The sequence below is a fragment of the Pleurodeles waltl genome, chromosome 5 (genome assembly GCF_031143425.1).
Source record: "Pleurodeles waltl isolate 20211129_DDA chromosome 5, aPleWal1.hap1.20221129, whole genome shotgun sequence".
Lineage (NCBI taxonomy): Eukaryota > Metazoa > Chordata > Amphibia > Caudata > Salamandridae > Pleurodeles > Pleurodeles waltl.
In genome coordinates this window covers 1526859578-1526883656 of record NC_090444.1, presented here as the reverse complement: position 1 = coordinate 1526883656, position 24079 = coordinate 1526859578, and the positions used below count along the sequence as shown (strand labels likewise).

Genomic DNA, 24079 nt, shown 5'->3' with positions numbered 1-24079 from the left:
TAGTCCCTGGCTTGGGGGTACTTGTGTCTCCAGGAATCCGCTAGTGCCCAGTGCTTTTGCTATTCTATTAGCCCTCGAGCTACACAGTGTGTGGGGGAGTCAACCAGCAGGGGTGACCTATCCAGGTGGGTCTCTGCTATGCAGTTAAAGTCTTCCCCAATAATTGCGTCATGCATTAGGTAAGAAGACAGGTTGGTGGATAATTTTGCCAGGAATGAGAGCTGGTCCGTGTTTGGCCCATACATATTTACGATTGAGATGTTTCAGCTGTTGAGTTTTCCCATGGCTGCCACATATCTGCCCTCAGGGTTCACGACTGAGCTATAATGTTGGAATGGTACTCCGACCTTCACCTAGATCCTTGCCCCCATAGCAAAGTCTGAGTATGTGGTATAATACACTTGTCCCCTTCACCGCCACTGCAGCGCCGCCCCCTCCTTGGCCGTCATATGCGTTTCTTGGACTCCTCTGAATTTAGGTACGAGAATATTTTATATCTTTTTGCTAAGGAGTGTATTCCCCGGACATTCCAGGAGATTATTCTGTAGTTAGTCTCAGGTGCCATATCGATATAGTAGCCTGCGTGGGTACCTTCTCGGTCCTATGGAAGTACTTGATGAGTAAACCTTTTTCTCCCGGAGGTAAGCCCCCAAAACAATAGTGGGATTGTCTTACATTAGATCATCTGCTGTCCTAGGAGTCACCGCTGGCAAGATGTTGCTTGAGTTTATGGAAACCGAGGATCCATAGTATGCATCAGATTCTTCCAGTTCTACTGCATGCTGCTTGGTTGGTGTAGATGGTGCAGTGCCGAAGCCACTCAAGAACGCCACAGCCACGAGCCCTGTCCGTCTTTTCCGTTGCTTTTCAGTGAGCGTTGGCGCCCCTATCTACTTTCTCACAGTTATTCCCAGAGTAGGCTGGGGCGGGACCGTGCTATGTGCATCTCGCCTTCCTCAAAGGGCCCTGCTCTTGGTTGTAGGTCAATCCACAACCAAAGTTCTTAAACGTGAAGGGAATTGCATGGAATACAAGATTCCCATTTCTCGCAGCCTCTTCTTTGCATCCATAAAGGCTCCCCTTTGCAGCTGAACCTCATGGGAGAAATCCGGACAGATCATAATTGATGATGCCCAGCTCTCTGGCCTGTTTCAGGATGTGGTCTCAATCCTTGTAAAACAACAGACGGGCCACCACAGGCCTGGGGGGGCATCCCCGGAAGCAGTGGCCTGGCTGGGACACGGTGTGCTCTTTCTAGTGCGAAAAAGGCAGATAGGCCCATTGGTGCTATCTCGGTGCGCAACTATCCTTCCAGGAATTTGACCATGTCGCCCCCTTCCAGTCATTCAGGAAGTCCAACTTTTCAGATATTGTTGCTTCGTGATCTGTTTTCTACATTTTCAGCTTTGGCCTCCAGTGCTTTCATGCGCATTTCTTGCGTGGCGAGTTGAGCACGGGCAGCTGTCAGCTCTGGGGTGACCTCCGACATAGCTCTCTCATTGGTGGCAACTCTTGCAGCTAAGCGTCTGTGATCATCTTGCATCAGCCCTAGGTCTGAGCTCAGAGAATCTATTTTAGTTTCTAAGGCTTCTTTTGAGGCCGTGATCGTCTGCAATATGTCATGGAGTGATGGGTAGGGGCATTGAGTCTAAGTTTTCGACAGCAGCTTTGTCCTATTATGTCCCGCCAGGGGGTGCCTTACAGGACATGCTGTTAGTTTCCATTGCGCGCCTGCAGGAATATTTGCCCATGCTCTTCGTATGTTAATGAGGATCTGCCCTAAGCTTTCAGCAGTTTTCCATCCCCATGTTAAAGGTCATCATTCGTCAAATGGATGTGGCTTCTTTATCTGCTGTCCAGTAGGCCGCCAGTCAACTCCAGTCAACTCTCTCATGGTTATCAGGCCTCCTGTGGTCACCTCAACCGCCTTCCTTTGCCTTACAGCTGATGAGGTTCAGGGTGATGTGCCAGTGTGCTTCACTCTGATATGGTCTAGGCCTCTAGGTGTGTGGGGGCACCTGGCTCAGCTTCTAGTGACTCCCGCGACTGTATTGTGGCAAAGTCTGTGACTCCTGCACCGTCAAACATCTCTAATGCTTCTGAGTAGTAAGTTCAGTGCTGCATTGTCGCTGCTCTACTGTCCCAGGACTTTATTATTTACCCCGGTAGCTGCTCAGGCATCCCCCCTCACATCCGGATCCTCAAATTCAGCTGCGCCTCTCCACTTGGACCTTGGTTTACACTCCCATCGACCCAGCACCCAAGTCAAATTGAGTGACGCCCTCGATGCTGGCGTCTTTGCTACTGCCGGACAGCCTTCCCCCTTTTGTTAGCTGTATCCTGGTGCATGTCACTCACCGGTACAGTGCCAGCAAATGTTCTCCTCCAATGGTCTCTGTGCTCGTGGGCAGACGCCAGCCCATCTAAGTATCTAGGTGTGTGGATGCAACTGGCTCGGCTTCTAGTGATTACCACAGCTGTGTCTCCTGTTCCGCAAGATAGCTCTAATGCTACTGTGTAGCAAGTGCAGTGCAGCTGCATCACTTCTCAACACTCCCGGTGCATTATTAGTGACTCTGATAGCTGCTCAGGTATGCCCCATAACATGCAGCTTCACCAAGTCAGCTGCACCTCCTCAACAGACCCGCAGTTTGTGCTCCATTCGTCCTGGCTGCCCAGCCGGGCTGGAGCGTCGCCCTCGCTGCTGGGGTCTCTGTTATCGCCACACAGCCTTCGCCCTTCTGTTAGCCATACCTAGCTTCATGTCACTCACCGCTCCAGTGCCAGTGGGTGTACTCCGGCAGTCTCTGTTCTCATGGGTGGCCACCAGCCCTAATCCGCCTGGCCCGGCTGTAGAACGCTGCCTCCCGGTCTCCTCCGTCTGCGGCCCTGAGCTGCGCTGCACCACGCCACGCCAATTCTGGTCGGGCCTGTCTCCCAGGTCGGTAGGCGGCAAGAGCAAGCACAACTCACATCACTCTGCTCATCCCAAATGGTCCCTCCACTCTTTTGCTGCCCCCGCTCTGTGCAGCCGCCATTTTGGAAGGGTCATTGCCACCTCGGCAAAAGTGTCCTTTTCCCCTCGGGTCGCTACGACTCGGCAGTTGTCACCCTCCATCTGGCTCCCCTGAAATTTATTTGTAGAGCGTTAGTACATTTGGAGCTAATATTATGTAGGAAGGGGGGTGAATGGGGTCCCGGCCGCCAGAGCTCTCAGGCACACGTCCTATGCCATTTATGGCAATCCACGCCCCTCACTGGAATAGTAACTTTTGACATATGTAATACCTGCTTTCCTTTTACCAGTCTTGTCCAACATTTCCTTAACCTATCAATTTTGTTCCTATTACTTATGACTTGTTTTAAAATATTACTGCACTCCTTTTTTTCTTTCTTATTAGCTGACAACTGTATGCATAAGTATGACCCTTCCTATAGACAATACAACCACCCCTTTTTTAACCAACATAGACCAGTGGGAAACATAAATTATGCTTTTCCCTAGTTCTTTTGATTAATTTGATCTAGTATCCTCATTTACTGGTTTAACCAAAGAAGGCATAGAAGAATGTATTTCTTTTAATTCTGTTGGTATTGTTTTTAATAACCCAGTTTGATACTTTATTGCTTCATTGTTCAACACTAAAGTTTCAAATGTTCTGTGTAAAGTGTTCTGCATCAATACTAGCACATCTAACATAGAAGAAGATATCCAGTTCTTGTTCATTATTCCTTTCTGAAGTATCAATGTCATTCCTCTCATCCATTGAATTATTCCTACACAGATCCTCACTATCCCAACTAATACTCACCCCTTAGATCATATTTAGGGAGACAAAGGTAGACATGATTCTGGAATATCTATAGCCATGTCTTGAAGGACATTAAATTGAGCCATTCCAGCTACAAATGACATTTCTGTTCCTGTTTCAATATTTAACTCCTTATTTTCTTGAAGTGTTGGATTTTCATACACCTTCTTAAGCTTAAAATGCTTCTAGAAAACTTTTTATTGAAAAAAGAAACTAGTGAACTGCAGACTGAGAGATTTGCAGCTTCATTCTGTGTTTTTTCAAAGCCTGTCTTCCTCTTAAATGGGCCCTGTTAACCTTTAATACACTCTCCTTCTAAAGAAGAATCTTATTAGTAATAATATATTTCTAGGGTTTTGATTATCCTTAAGTTTGTTCTGCATATTTCAAGTCAATTGTCTGTTATTAATTATGATGATCTCTTAATTATTTAAAAACTAATTAATTGTCATTATTAAAACTGCCAAAACGTAATCACTAATTACAAATTCCCAATTTATCTTTATAATCAACTCATCAAGTCCACAGAATAGCTGGCCAGATCATAGCCACCTTCCCTTCTAGTGTCTGTCCATACTGTATATCAATCTATCAATCAGGATTTAAAAACACGACTAATCACCCGATAGTGTATCCATGTGCTTTCAGGTCACAGAGGCTTATTTCAACAGCCATGTCTTTAGGGCCATTTGGAATTCCAGAAGTGGGGTGATGGTCCAGAGGAGTGTGGGGAGGATGTTCCAGGTTTTTGCTGCGATGTGAGAGAAGGAGCATCCTCCACGTCTGCTTCAGTAGATGTGGGGAGTATGGGCAATTGAAAGGAAGGCAGAGCGTAGCGTTCTCAATGGTTGGTGGAAGTTCAGGTGGTGGTTAATGTACACGGGTCCTTGGTTGTGTAGAGCCTTATGTGCGTGGGTCATCAGCTTGAATTGGCATCTCTTCTGTGTGGGGAGTCAGTGGAATTGCCTGAGGTGGGATGAGATGTGGGTTTGTTGGGGAAGGCTGAGGATGAGTTTGGGTGTGACATTCTGTATGGTCTGAAGTCTCTGTAGGAGGTGTGCTGCAATTCGTACATAGAGGGCATTGCCATAGTCCATTTGGCTAGTGATGAGGGCCTATGTGTATGGTGTGTCTCGAGTGTAGGGGTAGCCACTTGAAGATCTTACGTAGCATGCGCAAAGTGAGAAAGAAGGTGTGGGAGATGGCGTTGAGCTGTGATTTCCCAGCTTGTTATCAATGATGATTCTGAAGTTTCTGGCAAATTCAAAGGGAGTGGGTGCGGGTCCTAGTTCCGATGGCCACAGGAAGTAATTCCATTTGTTGCTGCTATTGCCAAAGTTCAGTACTTCTATCTTTATTCCTCTTCCATTAGTTCTGATTTAGTTTGACCTTTAAGTAATTGGGCAGTATTTGGTTAATTAGAAATTTAAAGAATTTCCTCTCCCCAGACAACCAACTTAGTGCCATGAGCACCCATCTCCCTAAGTGCTATAAAAAGGGGCAATCACAGCTTGTACATGGTTACATTCCTTTATGTTAGTTTTCTATCTGTGTTTCAATTAAGGATAACATAAAACATCCTCACAACCTTTATGTCTGCCCTTTCTATGCTTCCAGCCACAAGTGGCAAAACAAACTGCACTTCCGGGCAGCTGCCACTTCATTACTGCATCAACCTAAATGTAATCACCGGAGCCAACACTTCCTTCCTAATTACATAGACTAGTGGCTCCTGCTGCACTGACAGCCTCCACAGAGCTTGCAATCAGGGCCGTGGCATGGGGGGCATTTGAGGGCCAAGATAGCCCAACAAACCTTTGCCCCCACCCACATGACCCCGGCAGGTGGCACAGTATTGACATGTGAGAGTTCAGAAAAAGAATGATCAATTTACTGCCTTTTTTTTCTTGTAACATTTGTTACATGTTCCAGCACTGGCTAGATCTCAGGCTATGTCTTCTGACAAATTGCTGTTTTTTTATTTCATGTGGAGTTGTTGTAAAGCGAGAGGATTTTGTAAAGTGAATGATGTGACCATCTTGATGGTGAGAGAAAGGGCCAATGGAATTATGCAGCAGAGGAGGCCTAAACTATGGGGGAATGTTGACTAATTTATGTGACAAGGATACAAAAATGATGCGGCTTAATGCAGCACATTTTGTGATAGTATCACATCATTATTTTGACATTTTTACAAACATTAACATCGTGAGTAACTGAAAGGTGACCAGCCAACCTTTGTGAACAACCTTACACTGTACAGCAGCAAGTGCAGCATTTTTAGTACATTTTAAGCTGTTTGAGTTAGAAAAAAAAATGTTTTTTTAATTAAATGTGCAGATGATGGAGAAAGTGGGAGATAAGGCAAATTGATATTTATGTTGAAAATGTAGAGGCCACAGAATTACATATTTCAAGTGGCCTTGCTTACAGGGAGCATTAAAAGAAATATTGTAAGTTGTCAATCTGTTTTTAATTCACAAAACTCTACGGAGCTGTAAAAGAACGGTGCAAATATTTCAAGCTATGGCAGCACTTATAAAATCACATATCAAACACATTTTTCTTCATAATTCTGAAGTGTGATGGAAATACATATTTTATTGGGATCAAATCAAATCTTGGTCATGTTCAAATGATACTTTTTTTGTATTGTTATTATATTGAAAATTTGTATAGTGTTTACTATAATTATGTGCTGCACTGAAGCACTTAACTATATGGACAACAAGCTATGCCATGTGCGGTGGCATTTGATTGGGTGTGAGTTAACTTTCTTTTGTGACCCTATGTGGGAAGTGTTTCTATTTCATGAGTGATGACCACAGAGGTGCGGTTATTGTGTTATGAAATGCAACATACCAATGTGGAGGATGATGAGGTATGAGAGACACAGAAATACAGTTTTTTGTACTTTAGTATGCTGGAGCTTCAAACACATCTGCTTGTCCCTATTATGATTTTAGTGTGCTTATCTGTTTACTGCACTGGGTCACCCAATCCGAAATTTTGGGGCAGAATTACTTACATTTCATGCAACCCAAAGCAGCAAGGCAATTTGTTTTACCTAGCTGTGTGAAAGATTTGGCACATTTCTGCTGTCTCCTAGTGCTGGTGCACAGTGTGCTGCATAGCACGAATATGCCATGGTGCAAGGGCACCTGCTTTTTGGGTGCTATGGGCAGGATTGTTTTTGAGCAGGAAGGTTCACCTTCCTGCTCAAAGCCAATCCTTAGATGCATATAGATCTGTGGTGTGTGCTACAGATGTGGAAATGCATCAACATCCGTGCGTGGAGGCCTGGGACCGTGCATGCTTCCCACATGAAATGCCTTCCCAACAAAAGGAAACACAATATTTGCTGCCTTGCATTACTTTGTATTTACTAAACTATGGAAAGCTACACAACATGGCTTTACATGGCCTAGTAAATACAAAAAATGATTTTATGTTGGGGCTGCACCACAAAAGTGACACAACCTGACAATAATGTTAGTGAATCTGCCTTCTTGTATATAGCCCTGGGCCAGAGTTGGCATTGTTAAAGAGAGAGAGAAATTGAGAGATCTGTTGGGATATGCATTGTTACTATCATCTCATATTTGAAAGCCATTGTGAGATATATACAAGTGATGACTACAGTGTATATATATTTGGGACCTGCAGTCATGGACTAGATTAAATTCCTATTTACCTGCATTGTGTGACAGATCTCTTTAGTTATTCCATGCCTGTTCATTTCATAATGGTTTGGTATATTGACTGCATAGTAATTGTGATGGACAGTGGACAGCTCTCATAGTACATATACCTTAATTGAATGTAAAAACCACTGAGTATTATGTAATTAGTATGAGTGTGGGCAAGAAATGTTAAGTATAAACTCACATATCTATATAATACCCCAGTAAAGCATGGGTCAGCTCTCCTTTATATACCTGGTTATTGAAAGTAGCTTGTCGTTGGATTGTTTCTAATCTGTGGATTGTAAGCTAAAGATTGAACTTCAGGGTGTGACTGTCTTTCCAGGCTCTGTCGCTGGGACGCATGGTAGTGTAGTTGTCTTGAAAATAGCCATATTTATAACTGTTTTCTGAAGTGTACATATTCCTGTTCTATTTCTAGTACATATGGCAGGCTTCCATGCTTTCTACATTCAGCACTCAGAAAGGTGCATGCTCGTCCAAGCAAGCTAGCCATGTGCTATTGCACGTTTAAGAGTACAGAATGTCCATAATTCTGGATGTGGATGACTCTGTAGCAGTCATGCAAGCAGCATCAAAGTGAGATGTTAATACAGAGAAGGATCCTAGGTGCTAAAGAGTGAAACCACAACCCAGAGCATTAGAAAGCAGTGCAGCTGACTGCCCATCCACAACTTCTTGAGTTGGAGATGGAACTAGTGTCCTCAGCCAAGTCACAGGCCTTAATTGAACCCATCCTAGTTTTACACAATCATCTATCTTTTATCATGCCTTCTTGTCTTGCTGGTCAATATCTAACAAATTTCTTATTTTGCACAATTCTCACAACTTAACTGTATCTATGAGGGGGTGTATGCCAATGTCAGTGTCTGACTCAAGACCATGCAGCTTGATTGGTGCTTTTGATGAATTAAACTATCCAGTTCATTGTGGGACCTTCACAACTTCACTTGTAAGAAAACTTTTAAATTCTGTTTCAGTTTTCAGCATTGTTCCATTCCTAAAATGTTTACAACATATGGTCTGTCACTAATTTCCCAAAATGCTATTGATGGGTATGCCAAAAGCATTCTGTAATATTGAAAAGTTGATTGAGTGTGCTTTAATATGTACCTCATAAAATCCATATTCCGCCACATAGAATCACAAGGTGTGGATAATCTCAAAACCATACTATTGGCACAGAATATTGAGGACAGAATATCAAATCCAAAATATTTAAGTAAGTATAGTTTTTCTATACCTTGCTCCGCATATATATACCTACATAACGTGTGTGTGTATATATATATATATATATATATATATATATATATATATATATATATATATATACACATCTACCCTCAATGTATGTATATGTGTATATGTTGAGTTAGGAATAGTATATCCATACTTCCCGATATGCACAAACCTTTCAATATTCTGTCCTCTTTATTCTTGTACCATTATATTCTGGGAGTCTTTATTTGGTAGTACAACCAGTATTTGGGAAGGAATGCACCTACAGAGAACAGAGAAGCTGAGGGCCATTCCCCCTTCAAAATATAATTCTGGCCCTCTCTCAATCCCACACTCTCTCCAGGTTGCACGTGCAGTGGGCTTGTCCTCCTAGAGTATGCCCTCAACTTACAGGTTCTTGCTTACAAGCAAGAACCCCCTGCCCCAAACTAAGGCCAGCACAGACCCTGTCTACAGAATAAAAAGAACAAGAGTACCTTCCGGTTCTTTTGTGACATATGTGCTATGGAATCAGTGTCTGGTGAAAGTGAGGTGCAACTATGAGACACGAGTAGGAGGAATCTGTCTATAATTATTGTAACATTTAAAAATATTTATTTGCGAGTGACAGTAAATACACGCTGCCTCCGATGCTTAAACAAGAGTAAGGACTCATGATGACCTTCTACTTATAAGTAAGTCTTGCATGGCCTTTCAAGTGCAATTCTTCAGTACAATGGTGCACAATGATTCATTTAGTGCTGGCCTATGCAAGAGGTTGTCAAGAGTCATATTACCAAGGTAGAAGATTTCATAAGGTTGTTTTGCGAAATGTAGGGCAGACTATCTCAAGCCCAAATAAATAATTCGTAGCAACACTGTCCTAAAATTACTTTAGCTAAAATACGTATAAAAAGGAAATGCAATTATTTTTTTTAGATACAAAGAGCAGAAGCAGAAGGAACAACACTCTAAACGCATTACAAACGACAAAACGTATTATGTAACTAATTCACTGGGAAATGTTGAGGTGAAATGTACAGCTAAACCGCTGGGTTTCACTCAGTTTAGTCCTACCTGCAAAACAAGAAACATTGCTGAACAGTAAACGTTTAGCCTATACCGAGACCAATTTTGAATGTATATTACTGTAAGGCTTAAAATAATTCAAATTCTAATGTGTCAATACAAAATGTCATTTCAAAGTTTGGGAAAGAGGGAATATACATTTTAATGATTAAAAAATCAATGAATTTAAAACCATCGGTTCCAAAGAAGACTAACACTAAAGGATATGAATAGCATGTTTTCCACATTACTGAATGGATTCAGACCGTATTCCCTTTTTATTCACTGTACATTTAGAAGTAGTGTATGTTGACAAAGGCAAAGCTTTGAGAGTCTGTAAATGGGCTGATTTTCTATGCAAGTACTTTAACAATTTTAAAACAGATGTACGATGCAAAATATTCTGTGGCATTTCTGAAGCAAAAGATTGAGGAGAAAATCACAAATCATAGATAATGCACTATAGTTCTGAGATAAATTACTATAGAAGCATGGTTTCTTTGTTTTACTTCTACTAAGAAAATTCCGCCTATTGCATTTCGGTTCTGCATGAAAAGGACAGTTGTAGGCCATTCTCGAGCAAAAACAAATCATATGAAGTTTCGATTCATCTTTGCAAATGCAACGGTACCACAATCCTTACCAGGAACCAGTTTTGTTCAGAACCAGAGTAACACCCAGGGCAGCATACCGTTAGTTTTGTATACAGTTTCCTTGGGCATGTTTTGTCAAGGACCCTGCCTAGTTAAAAACTGTTGGTATTGCTTCTATTCTGAGCATTCCTTAAAGGGGTCTTCCAGAGTAGCGAGAACAATTTCTTCTATCAGTCTTGTGTCTCTAATAAACAGCAACTCTAGGTATTGTAGAATGTTGGTTTGCTTAATGATGTCATTCCCGCGTGGCAACTTTAACATAAGTAAAGTGGGATTTCCTGAACCATGCACTCATCTGCAGAGAATGCATATAGCTGCTCTTGTTAGCGGTGAAGCTACACAGCATCAAATACAGGACAGCTGTTGACCTGCCATACTGCTTGCTTCCAACATTGTTTACTTAAGACCAACATAATATTCAGGTTTGGTCGACTTGCTGCAAGAATCATTGTTTCTAGAGAGTCGTTTTCAGGATTACGAAGAAACTGCAATTTCAAATGGGATAATGATTTGTCAGCCCATTTATAGAAGCCTTTGAGAAAGACATACTGCAAGTTTTTTGCAGATGATCTTGGTGGCCTCCGAGCAAAATGGGGGGAGGGGGACTCTCTGGGTTCTGCCGATGAGAAAGGAGGTGAGCCAGTCCAGGGCTCTGTTGTGGATTCCTGCATTGCTGAGGCGTGAGCTTAGGGTGTGGTGGCAGAGGGTGTCAAATGCGGCAGAGAGGTCCAGGAAGATGAGGCCTGCGGTTTTGCCGCTGTCCAGTATGGTTCTGATGTCGTCGGTGGCAGCGATGAGGGCAGTTTTGGTACTGTGGTTGCTGCGGAATCCGGATTGGGAAGGGTCCAGGGTGCTGTTCTCCTTGAGGGAGAAGGTTAGTTGTCTGTTGACAGCCTTCTCTATGACTTTTGCCGGGAAAGGGAGCAGGGAGATAAACCGGAATTTCTTGAGGTCCTTTGGGTCCACCTTGGGTTCTTTAGCAAAGCTGCAATCTTTACCAAAGCTGCAATTCTATCACTGGAGCAAATCTCAGTATATATTAGGCTCTTCCAATATTTCATTTTCTTACGTTGATAGCTATTAATTTCTTCCAATCTTTTATTTTCTTAGCACCAGCCATGTGTTTCCACTATCTGCTGGGATCAATAGCTACACACTAGAGGAAGATAACCCATAAATGAATGCTTAAATGTTAAGCTGTTATAATTATCATATATTTTTCCAATTAAAATTATCACTTATGTTTATCCTCCTACTTGAAATGCATCTATTAAAAGTTAAATGCACATTTATTCAAATAATTATTACAACATGATAATTACGTCCACTCAAACATGAATATTTCTCTGGATGTACTGAATTTACTTTTTACAATGATTGTGTTTAAATAACAAACAAGGATTACTAAAGACTGATAACTTCAAATTTATTGTTTTTAAAAAGTAGGCAAGGTTTCACAGAATGTAAGTGAAAGTTTGTCAGGGCTTTACAGCTAATTGTTTCTAAAGTTGTTTAACACTTTTCAAACACATTACATAAACTTAGAACAGAGTGTAATGAGATAGGGAGGAACTTTGTACCAATGACTTGTGGCATAGTCCATACAAAGCTGTCATCTTCTTTTACTGTAGGCTATCAAGAGGCAAATTTAGCCTCAATGGTTTTATCAACCTGCCTGACAACGCAGATAACAATAGCTGATGCTGTTACTTTGTTGAACCTAGGACCAATTGTTCAGAGGAGGCATGCATGTATGATTCCTCTTTGAAAATCACATTAAGGCCACGCCGGCAGTGGCGGTCATTGCCGCCAATGGCATGGCAGTCCAGACCGCCATATTACAAATGTGGCTGAACTGCCACGGTTGAAGTGCCACCACCGCCAGGCTCCTGCCACCAGGCAGCCTCGCAGTGGCGGTGTTTCAGATCCAACCGGATAATGAGTCAAATTTCACCAGCTTTTCCCTGGCGGTTTATACCGTTGGGGAAAGGCTGTCGGAATGAGTGACTCGGGCCCCCCTGGGCGCCCCTGCACTGCTTATGCAGTGCAGTGGCAGCCATGCACAGCCCCATCGTGCATTTCACTGCCTGAATTACGGGCAGTGAAATGCGTGACGGGTGCTGGTGCACCCGCCGCACTACCACATTGTCGCTGACTCCTTTTGGAGCCGGCGTCAATGTTCAGGCCCTGCTTCTGCCCGCCCGCCCAGCTGGAAGTTCATTATGTGGCCAGCAGGGGGTTCTTGCTGTTGGCCGTCAGAGCAGATCTCAGCGGGGTAACCCGCCAAGATCATAATGACCACCTAATCGTCCTTTGGGGCTAAATGTTAGCTCAGTTAGTCAAAAGGAGAACAGGTGGGCTCGAGATATTATGATAAACAAGGCTTTATGATATTTTCGCAGTGTTACAATATTATGTTATTCATCTTTTGATAAAGATTGTTGACACTATTTTGTTAATTTTTATATCAGTTACTATTTACATTGAATTCATTGGGGCAGGATTTTGATTTGACTCTTTAAAATATATCCCTGGTTCCTAGTGTGCACTTCCATGGTGAAAGAGAATATGGGTTCCACTGACGGTCCCTGTGATATCTTGCAGGATTGGTCACTACTCAGAACAAATCTCACTCAAGTATTACTCAGTCAGTTGTTGTCTGGTTGCAGTCCAACTGGTTTTCTGTCTCAGGTTAGCACACTGACAAAGCCCTTGGTGACAGAGGGTCTAGAAACACTTATACTGAGCTGTGTTCTGGAAAGAAATCCAGAAAACCCATCGGTACGGCACTCAGAACCAAATATGCTCAGCCGAAGTGCTCATAAATAGTGAAATTCAGGTGTCTGGTCTAGGAAAAGGAAGTATTGAAAGAACATAATAGTTATCAAGTTTTGCTTCTCTGGAAGAACTGCAATTAAAACATTCACCAAAATGTACTGGGAGTCCTCCCAAGTTACATTTCACTTGAAACCCACAGCTGAAGGCTATTGGTGAGTTTCTGTCCTATTTTGAGTGCTGCCACATGAAGACTGCTATTTTAAAACCTATTGCATTTTAATTAGTTATACTGGAATAATGTGACATTCACATTTCCCAATCCTTTTCATAGATGCATTTATCTTGCTACTGTCACTTCAACAATCACAGACTTTATCATGTAGATATCCACAAACTGAGGTAAATATACCTGGAAACTTATCCTTGCTATATTAGCATAATTATAATTGAAGGAAGAGCTATTGTCCAATGACAAATGGATTACCAGAAATGCTCTTTTAAGGGCTATTCAAAGGTGAATAATATTTAAAAAATGAAATTGTGGTGCTAGAGGCAGCAGGGATACCGGTATAAACAATGAACAACACCTCTAGCACAATGACTAAAATAAACCAGGAAAATCATGTAAGTATGCTGCTTTCTAGTAATTGGGTCTCTAGGTGGCAGCAGTAGACACTGTTGTCCAAGTAGGGAACACAATCCTAGTCAGGATAAGTCACAACACAACCACAATTATCCTGTGTTCACCCTCTAGTCGCTTGGCATAGAGCAGGTAGGGTTAACTTACAAGGCAATTTGTAACGTATTTGTGCAATAACTGATACAGTAACACAGTGAAAACACAACAGAAATACACCACACAGGTTTAGAAAAATAGATAATATTTATCAAAATGAAATAAGGTCAAAACAACAATAATCCAATAAGCACAACTTGAAATATCACTTTTTAAAGATTTAAAAAAAGTCTAAATGCTAAGAATCAGTTGTTTCATTGTAACACACAGTACTTGGGATGGGTCAAAAACAATGATGCACAAGGACCGCAAAGGATGAGATGCATGGAAAAAAAAGTATTGCATGCAATATTTTGGTCAGGCACAGAAGATGCGCCATTTCATTCCAAGCTGCAAGGTGATGCGTCGATTTAATGGAGTGTAGCCTTGGTTCCTTATTGCGATGTGAGGATATTTTGACACCCAGAGGCGATGCTTTGAAAGAAGGAGAAGGTGCTATGTCAATCCGGTCAGTGATGTGGTGAAATTTGAGCCATGAGGCAGGTTCTGTATCGGATTTCTGGTTGCGAAGCTGGCGCTGCGTCATTCTAGTCAGCTGTGCGACGATTTTCCAGCCGCGATGTAGGTGTTATGTCGATTTCTGCAGGTGTTGCATTGATTTTCCAAAGCACAAAGATTTTTTGAAGAAGTGATGTCTTTGTTGGCCCTGAGACTTCAGAAACAGGTGGCCAGGTCAATCCAAGCCCTTAGAGAGCACTTTAAGAGGAAGACAGAGACCTTCCAGCACAGTCATGAGTACCAGGCAACAGGGCAAAAAGCAGGAAAACAGTCCTTCAGCAAAGCAGTCCAGGTAAGTCCTTTGGGTAGCCAGGCAGTCTCTTGGACAGAGTCCAGGTGTAGGTCCAGAAGTGTCTGATTTGGTGGAGTCAGACACCCAGTTTATATACTCAAAAATGCTTTTGAAGTGGGGGAAACTTCAAAGAGCAGTTTTGAAGTGCACATGTTCCCCTTTCAGCCCAGTTCTGTCTACCAGGATCCCTTTGGGGGGTTATCATTCCTTTGTGTGAGAGCAGGCCACTGGCATTTAAAGTGTAAAAGAGAGACCATCCCACCCTTCCTGCCCAGGGAGACCCATTCAGTATGCAGATTAATGCAGATGTGACTGAGTGTCCTGTGTTTATGATTGTCTGGGAGGAATGCACAAGGGGAGCTGTCAACCAGCACATACTGTACATGGATTGGAGACAGGGCTGTAAGGCACAGATGGCAGTAAGTGCAGAGAAATTCCCACTTCCTAAAAGTGGCATTTCTAAAATAGTAATATTAAATCCAACTTCACCAGTAAGTAGGATTTTCTATTACCATTCTGGCAATACCAAGCATGAGAGGGCTACTCTTTCCAGATCAGAATCTACCACTTAAAAGTATATGAGGGCAGTTCTAATGCTAGTCTACAAGAGGAGCATGCCGCACAGTAGTGGAAAACAAATGTGTTAGTTTTGGACTACCAGGATATGTAAAACACATAGGTGCATGCCCTGCCTTTTACATACATAGCACCCTGCCCTATGGTTACCTAGGGCCTACCTTAGGGGTGACTTATATGTAGTAAAAGCGGTGTTTAAAGGCTTGGCGAGTAGAGTTAAATGGCAAGTCGAACTTGCAGTGCATTGGCAGGCCTGAAACATGGTTAATGGGCTACTTATGCATGTGGCACAATCAGTGCTGCAGGCCCACTAGAAGCATTTAATTTACTGGCCCTGGGTACATGTAGTGCACTTTACTGGGGACTTTAGAAATTAAATATGCCAGTTGGGTAGGAACCAATGGTACCATGTTTAGGGAAGAGAGTGCATGCACTTCAGTACTGGTCAGCAGTGGTAAAGTGTGCAGAGTCCTAAAACCAGCAAAAACAAGGTCATAAAAATGAACGGAAGCAGGCAAAAGGTTGGGGGATGGCCACCCAAAGCTGTCAGGTCTAACACTGCTTATGACCATAGAACACCACAATGATTGTTTCTATGCAGGTTTACACTGATTAAGGCCAATTTGATAAAAGTACTGGCCAGTTATACAGTGAACTTCCAGTGACAGCCAGTGCAAAATTGGTATGTGCTTTTGAGTTAATTGTTATTATTCGTGCTTATGTATATCATCCACAGCCAACCGGCCGATGTTCATCAATTTGATAGCCTTGCAATATGTATTTTATAATTTTTAAAAAACCTTTCCCCCTTCCCTCCCACCTCTCATTCATTCATAGTTAAATCAATCCCATTTCTCAGAGTAAGAGCCAACAGAATATCTCTCTCCCTATTTGACTGCCCAAGAGCACAAGTATAGGAGCTGCATTAACCTTATGTCTTTTGAGTAAGGAGCAATTTTTAGACTTTTTCTGGTGTAAAACAAATGGCCCTAGGGTGTTTGTGGCACAAGAGTTCCCTTAATTCATGTGTAAGTACTGTACATAGCGGTTCTAGCTAATTTTGGATGACATACGAGCATTCCCCATTGCTAGGGATATCTTTTCCATGGCTAGTGTATCCCACAGCTTTGAGTACCATGCTGCAGGGTCGGGTGTTGTGGTCTTCAGCAAGACTTGTATTACCACCAATATGATCACAAATAGTTATTTAACAACTAAGGGACTTCGATGACCTGGAGAATAGGAAGTGTCTTCCCAACAAGATCATGGTTCTTTTAGGTTCTTTTGGGATCTGGACCACAAAGGTACAAAGATCAGTGATGACATCTTGTCAATATTTCCCAAGTTTAGGGCAGTGCCACAGCAGATGTATTAAGGTGCCTGTAGTGTGGCACCTTAAGATGCGTTCTATTTCCCAATTCTTTCTATTGTCTTGGACCAGTATGTCAATAATTTGTCTGAGTTTCTTCAAGTCACACATCAGTTGTGAAGGAGTGTGCACTATTATATAGGTGCTGCCCTATTTCTGCCAACTGTTCTGTTCTGGAGTTTTGCATTGGGCTGTAGAGTCTAATAGTTGTCTATAGAGTATGGATAGTAATATCCTATTGTGCAGTCCATCTTTAAGTCACTTCTCAAAGGTCCTGGGCATGAAATGGCTTCCTCCATTCAAAGGTCAAGGGCCCAGTGACAAACCTGTGTGCGTCATGTGCTTTGAATGTAAAGACCAAAAACAGCATTTTGTACCAGTCAGTCAATGCAAATATGTGTTCAAGACTGATGTAAAGTTGCACGGTGCTACTCTGAAATTTCCCAGCACTGGTGCACTGTATATGAAATGCCACTTGAAGCCCCAACACTGAGCTAACTTACAATATGAAATAACTATTTAAAATGTGAAATAAACTCTTGTATTCCCTACACAATGTATTTAGGCTTTTAATCACAAGCAAACTATAAAAAGCCTGGGTGACTTTTTTTTTAACATACATTTGTATTTGCATTTCACAGTGCAATACAATGGTAACAGAAAAAATAAAACAGTCATCAATTATGGAGTGCACATCAAAGTACTGGGGTTTGTCCATCTCCCCATCCCTGTCATCTACTGTATCATATGTATCAGGGCCTTCCCTCCTCTGTGTGTGGTCTGGGCTTGGATCAGCACCAACCCTTGGACCTACCATCCCCTCTTGGATCACTTTGTCATCATCCTCAGAGCTATCCTCTCCTCTTTCACCCAAACCGCCTGTCGCTAGATCATTATTGGACTACCCCTGTCCTATCAGACCATTCAGCAAAGATGTACAGTTGAGCAGGTCTTCCCCTAGTTTTGTGTATCTACAAGTGTGTTTCATATGAAACTCATCTGCGTTTGCCCATTCATTCATATCAAGTTTCCGCTCAGCCAGTGTGGGGGTCCTCGGGGACAACCAACATATGGCCAGTCTCCGCTTAGCCAGTATTAGGCCAAGCAATAAGAACCTACTCTCCGTTGTCCCACCATTCGTTGTAGGGCACTCTCCCCAACAGACAGTAGCTAATTTCCTTGGTTATCATCCTTCCTGTGGACTCCCATAGTGCTTGAAGCACCTCGCCCCAGTAGGTCTCCGTCATCGGGCACTGCCAAAGCACATGGATAAAATCAGCCTACATCTAGGGCATTGTGAGGACCTGTAAGGTAAATGTTATATAACGTTTTGGGCGAAAGGTACACCTGAAGTATTATATTGCAATGAATAATCTTAAAGTCGGCCTTAGAGGAGACTGTCTGCACCCCAGCATGGATGTTTCCCCAGTCATTTGACGTTAACTGTTCAGGTATTATGGACTGCCATTTATTTTACATGGGGAGGTCTGCCAATGGAACATCATCCCTCAGTGCCCTGTATAATTACGAAACTAACCGGCAACCCCCATATAGGAGGCTGGCCTGGTTTGTAGTGGGTACATTGGGTACTTACACCTTAACCAGGTGCAGTTGTCCCTTATTAGTGAAATGTAGTAGTGTTCTAGCAGCTTAGACTGATAGAGGTAGCTATAGCAGAGCAGCTTAGGCTGAACTAGGAGACATGCAAAGCTCATGCAATACTACTTATAGTTACACAGTACTTATACAATACTCAATGTTACCAAAAATAAAGGTATATATTTGGGTGACACAGTAACAAAAATATCTTAGAGACAACGCTCCTTCTGGGGGTAAGTATTATACACAATATATACACTAGACACCAACATTAGACAAGTAAATAGTCATAGAACAATGCAAACAGTAGGAAATCCTATACTATGCAATTGGAGAAAATGGGTTTGGGGCAACACAAACCATATACTAAGAATGTTGAATCACAAATTCCCCCCTAGACAAGTGTGGTCTGTGCAGAATCACTGGGAGAGTAAGAATACAGTAAAGGTAAATAAATTACCCCACCCCAGAGCCCAGAAAAGCAGGATACAAGTACTGCAAGTTTCCTTAGGACACACTACACCTCGTTTTGGGGATTTGCAGCGGCCAACCAAGTCTGCAGAGAACAATTGTTAGATTATTGGACCTGAAGACCTGCAAAGGAAGGGGACTAAGTCCATAAGTCAAAAGAAGTTCCAGGAAGGACAGGAGCCCCATTCCAACCCAGAAGATGGTGCAAAAGAAGAGTCCCGGTTAGTCGAAGACTGCAGAAATGCACCCTAGGAAGATGCCAGAGTGTTGCTGTGTGATGCAAAAGATGTCCTATGGTATGAAGATCATTGCAGACGAGATTTCATGTTGGAAGGCGCCAACAAGCCTTGGCTACGACAAAAGAGCATTTTGCATCACAATGGCACAGGATAGACCCAGGAGGGACCTGGGGTCCTTAACTCTGTGTGAGGAGGAAGAGGGGTCTCTCAGCACTTTAGAGAGCCCTCAGGATGCCAGCCGGCACCCCCAGAAGCCTCATGATCTGGGTTCAAAGGAGGTGCAAAATGTGGTTGATGCAGCACAACAAGAGAAGGTTCTACACTGCCGGAGAACAACTCAGCGAGTTGAGATTTGCAGGATGGAGTGCTGGGGACCTGGGCCAGGCTGTGCACAAAGGAATTTTGCATAGAGTGCACAGAGGCCTCGGGAGGTGAAGAAGACCCAGTACACAGGGGTACCATCGTTCTCGGGGAAGGTAAGGTCTTACCTCCTCCAAATTGCATCAGCAGGACCCCAGGACAGTCTATGTCAATGTTGTCAACCCTCTGTGTCCTTAAGAGCACGATTGTCACTGTGAGAGGAGTCCCAGGGTACCGGTCATCATCTTGGATGGTGCCTGCTTGGAGCAGGGGAGTGACTCCATCGCTCCACGGGAGATTTCTTCTGATGCAGGATAAAGACAGGGAGTCCCCAGAGCATGCACACCGTGGAAACTGTTGCAGTTGCCGACTTGGAGTTGAGGTTGCTGAAGAAAAGTGTCTCTTGTAGACACTTTGTTGCAGTTACAGTGTTTCTTGGAGCAGGCTGCGGTTGATCCGAGGTCAGAAGAGTCTGAAGTTGTTGCAGAGGATTCCTGAAGGAAACTTGAAAGCAGAATCTTAAAAGAACACACTGGAGAGACACTAAATAGCCCTGAGAGGGGGATTGGCTACCTTATCAGGTATGGACTTATCAGAAGGGGTTTCTGATGTCACCTGCTGGCACTGGCCACTCAGAGGCCTCCAGAGTGCCCCCACACCTTGCAAAGCAAGATGGCTGAAGTCTGGGACAGAATGGAGGAGCTCTGGGCACCACCCCTGGGGTGGTGATGGACAGGGGAGTGGTCACTCCCCTTTCCTTTGTCAAGTTTCCTGCCAGAGCAGGGGAGAAAGGGTATCTGAACCGGTGTAGACTGGTTTATGCAAGGAGGGCACCATGTGTATCCCTTCAAATCAATTCCAGAGGCTGGGGGAGGCTACCCCTCCCCAGTCTGTAACACCTATTTCCAAAGGGAGAGGGTGTAACACCCTGCTCTCAGAGGAAATGCTTTGTTCTTCCTTCCTGGGACTGGGCTGCCCAGACCCCAGGAGGGCAGAACCCTGCCTGTGAGGTGGCAACAGCTGTAGCTGCAGTGCAAGCCTCAGAGAGCTGGTTTGGCAGTACTGGGGGTCCATGGTGAAGCCCCCAGGATGCATGGAATTGGCTCCCCAATACCAGATTTGGAATGGAGGGACAATTCCATGATCTTAGACATGTTACATGGCCTTATTTGGAGTTACCGTGGGGAAGCTACATATAGGTATTGACCTATATGAAGTGCACATGTGTGCTGGTGTCCCCTCACTCACATAAGTTAGCTTTGTCTCCAGCGTTTAGGAGGGAGTGGGCAACTCCAGGAAGGAGGGCCAGATTTCTCCTGCAGTTGCAGAAATCTTTGCATATTGCAGGAATTGCCCCACATCAAGTTGGAATGCTTCCAGGGCTTCTGACAGGGTTATAACCTATCATTTGAATATAGATCCCCTGTGTCACACCCCCCAGCCTGCCACTGAGCCACCTTCATCGATAGTGCAATCTGTTTAAAGGGTTTAAGTATCCAATTGGGCAAATCATTTGTGGAGGGTGCATGATGCTTCACCCACCTGAAAGTGTGCTGCCACGCCCCAAAGACTCGTCTGATTATATCAGGGAGACCTGCCTGGACCCCACACCCATCATAAGCAGCTACAGCAAGAAATGATTTTCATAGGTTCCAACCGGTAAATGTTTTTCCCAGCTATCCTCTTCAACAAATCAGTGTACTGCATGCTGAAGTTGTGTGGTGAGGTAGTGCCACTCAAGATTAGGTACCTCCAAACCCCCAGCTCCCAGGTGAACCCAAGTTTGGCGAGCTCCTCTCCCCTTCTTCCCGTTGCCCACAGTAGCTTAATGATCTGTCTGTCCAATTCCTGGAAGTCGTTTCTGGAAATATTATAAAATGTCCCCTGAAATATGTAGAGACAGTGCAGAACCACAAGCATTTTCACTAGCATCACCTTGCCAATTACTGAAAGGTGTAGAGAATTCCAGAAAAGTATCGATTTGGCCAAGCTCGACAAGATCCTTGCTATGTTTAGTTCCCTAAAGCACTGATCCCTGGGGCCATCAGTGAGCGGAAGAGTTGCTGACCACGTAGTCATTAGACCGCCCATGGGAAACAACCTAGGTGAGATGAATTCGGACAACAACATCAAAAGCAGTACAGCCGAACATTCCGGGTGCCGTAAATATAATAATGCATCCTCTGCATACAATGAGACTACATGTGTCCGAGCCCCGGCCTGGACTGCCTAGTCTCTCATGACCACTCTTAACTGAGAGGTCAGTGGCTCCATGGCCAGTGTGAAGAGCAGGGGTGACAGAGGGCCCCACTGCTGGGTGCCCCGATGGAATCCTAGAAAAGTGCCACCCACCCTCAGCTGGGACATAATCTTCGAGTACAATAACTTCACCCAACAGATAAAATTATCACCTAAGCCCATTCTGCGCATGACCTCCCAAAGGTACTCCCTGCATAATGAATAGAAGGCCTGCTCTTTATCTAAGAAACCAGGGCACAAGGTTCATTTACATTACATACATTTACAGCATGCAACACCCAACACCCAAGCCAGCCTCCACAGATTGCACGTAGTATTCATGCTTGGGATAAACCCACACTGGTCCTTGTGGATAGGATGAGGTAGATGGGGCAGTAGCCTGTCCGCCAGGACTATGCTCAGTATCTAAAAGTCAACGTTGAGCATGGATATTGGGTGATATGATGAAATCACTTCCCTGTCCCTATCTGGCTTCGGCAGCATAACTATTTCTGCCTTGCGCATGGAATCTGGGAGCAAGACCATATCAAAGGCCTCCACATATACCTCCAGGAGTTTATCTGCCAGGAGATATGCCCTACGCTGATAATATTCTGTGGGGAGGCCATCGCCTCCCGGGGCCTTAGCAGTTTTTTAATGAGTGTATGGCTACCACAACCTCCTCCTTGGATATTGGTTCCCCCATCTGCTCTCTGAGCAACCCAGAAAGGACGGGTAGTTCTAGCCCTACCCAGAAGCAAACTTCTGCTTCATCTGGGCAAGCTTGGGGTTCCCTGTATAAAGCTTCTAGGTAAGTGGTGAACATTTCAGCTATACCATACTGCGTGCAAACACTCTCTGCCATTCCATTCTGTATACCCACCACCATGAGGAGTCGGGTCTCAACACAGAGGAAGTGCAACATCATCCTGCTGGCTTTATTGCCTTCCATATGGAAGTGCTGTTGGGGCCCAAGTTTCCAATATCTCCCATCTACACCTTGTCCACTCCTGCATATATTGTGGCAGATCCACAGCCTCACGTTCCAGATTGGTTAGCAGGTGTTCCAGAGAGCTCAAAGACATTGATAATTGCTGTTTGACGCCATAGGTAGTTTATAAACTCTTGCCATGCAACACCACTTTTAATGCATCCCTCTCCCCCCCCCCTCAACCATTTCCACAAATCCCAGGTCCATTAGGGGCTCAGGACGCATGCACCACAAGGGGTTCTATGGCAACTCCCCAGACAACCGGAGGTGCACCAATAAAGGTGAGTGGTCTGAGATGTAGCAGACAAGATAGGTGGCCTCTTCCACAAAATGAAGTATGGGGCAAGCAGTCAAGCAATAATCTATTTGCTATATGTGTCAGCCATTGGCACATTCCAACTGAGCAACTTCAATTTCTCAGCCATATCGTCATTCGATCAAGTGTACCTTGCAGGACTTCCTGTGGGGGCAAAATACTTCAATCCCTTCTACTGTCAAAGCAGGCAACAAGTGCAAGCACTGCATAAATGAACTGCCAAACTTTACATCTTAGAACCAATGCAACACGCAACAAACCCCATGGTAACCCACCCCCCAACAATTGTGGCCACCCACCAAGCCCGGCGCCTCAATTCCTCTCTCAATAAACACATTGAGCCTTGCTAAAAAAAGATCCTCTGCATGAGCGCAACACCCAGAAGGTGGCAAGGCCAAAGACACAGAATTCCCCCGCTGGTATTGTAGCACACTGGAGTACCCTTCCAGCCGGATATTGAACAGTTCCGCAAGGTGCCTTCCAATACCTTAAAGGATAATATGTGCATTACTAGAAATGAGCAATGAGTCCCCCACAAATGCCTACATTACTTACTCAAAGAGGAGCTGAAAATCCTCCAGTCATGTTGCATGTATAATGCTTGAACCTGGTAGGGCCCCCCCTCAATGGATCTCTGGGTGACTTTCTTGATTATTTTATTTCACTCAGTTCTTAGATCAATGATAAGATACTCTTTTGCCTCTATCCTTCTTTTGTTTCTCCATTGGCCCAGATTTATGAGGGCCTAGCGCCACTTTAGCGCTGCCTCAGCATCATTTTTATTAATGCCAAGGCAGTGATAAGGTAGACTTTTCACCATGCCAAATTCACAAAGTGGCGCTATGCATGCACTGCTCCACTTTGTAAACCTTGGCGCTGCATTATGCATGTGCAATGCATGATGTATGCAAAGGGGGTGCTCCCCTGTTAGGGAGGCCGAAAAAATGGCACAAAGAAATCTAAGAGATTTATTAGCATCATTTTTTTGGCACTTTTAACGCCTGCTCAGAGCAGGCGTTAAAAGAGGGTACTCTCCTGTTTACAATGGTCCCCTATATACTGTTCAGGGTTAGCGCCAACATTTTTGCACTAAGCCTG

The 24079-nt window shown here is 43.9% G+C and overlaps 1 protein-coding gene across 1 annotated transcript in view; it reads right to left on the bottom strand.

Annotated features, from left to right (window-relative positions):
- The window catches only part of CSMD1 (CUB and Sushi multiple domains 1), a 5088256-nt gene that overhangs the window by 522714 nt on the left and 4541463 nt on the right, over nt 1-24079 (bottom strand). The gene's annotated exons all lie outside the window — the stretch shown is intronic.